We start from the raw sequence: 269 nt of genomic DNA, 5'->3' as shown, positions 1-269 counted from the left end.
GAGGCAAGAAAAATAAAAACTCCATCCTGAACATTTAAGATATTTTATAAAGATATTCTTATAATCAGTGTGCATGTGCACATGCATTTACACACTTTTCCCCACAGATGTTCAAAATAGATTAACATATGATAGACATGTTATTTCATCCACTGATGCCATCTTGGAGGGGCTGATCACAGCCTTTACTCTCTCTGTCATTTTCACTGCCATGTGAGAGTAAAGGTTATTCCTGGCTTTCATCTTTTTTAACACTGAGACAAGTTGTG

General features: G+C 36.1%; 1 protein-coding gene across 1 annotated transcript in view; it reads left to right on the top strand.

Moving 5' to 3' along the window:
* Nucleotides 1-269, top strand: part of LOC119591378 (glycine--tRNA ligase-like) — a gene marked incomplete at its 3' end in the record, with an annotated part of 23,493 nt that overhangs the window by 8,904 nt on the left and 14,320 nt on the right.

This window comes from Penaeus monodon, chromosome 28 (assembly GCF_015228065.2).
Source record: "Penaeus monodon isolate SGIC_2016 chromosome 28, NSTDA_Pmon_1, whole genome shotgun sequence".
In the NCBI taxonomy this organism is placed as follows: domain Eukaryota; kingdom Metazoa; phylum Arthropoda; class Malacostraca; order Decapoda; family Penaeidae; genus Penaeus; species Penaeus monodon.
Note: the sequence above shows the minus strand (reverse complement) of the source record. Positions and strands in the feature narration are given on the sequence as shown.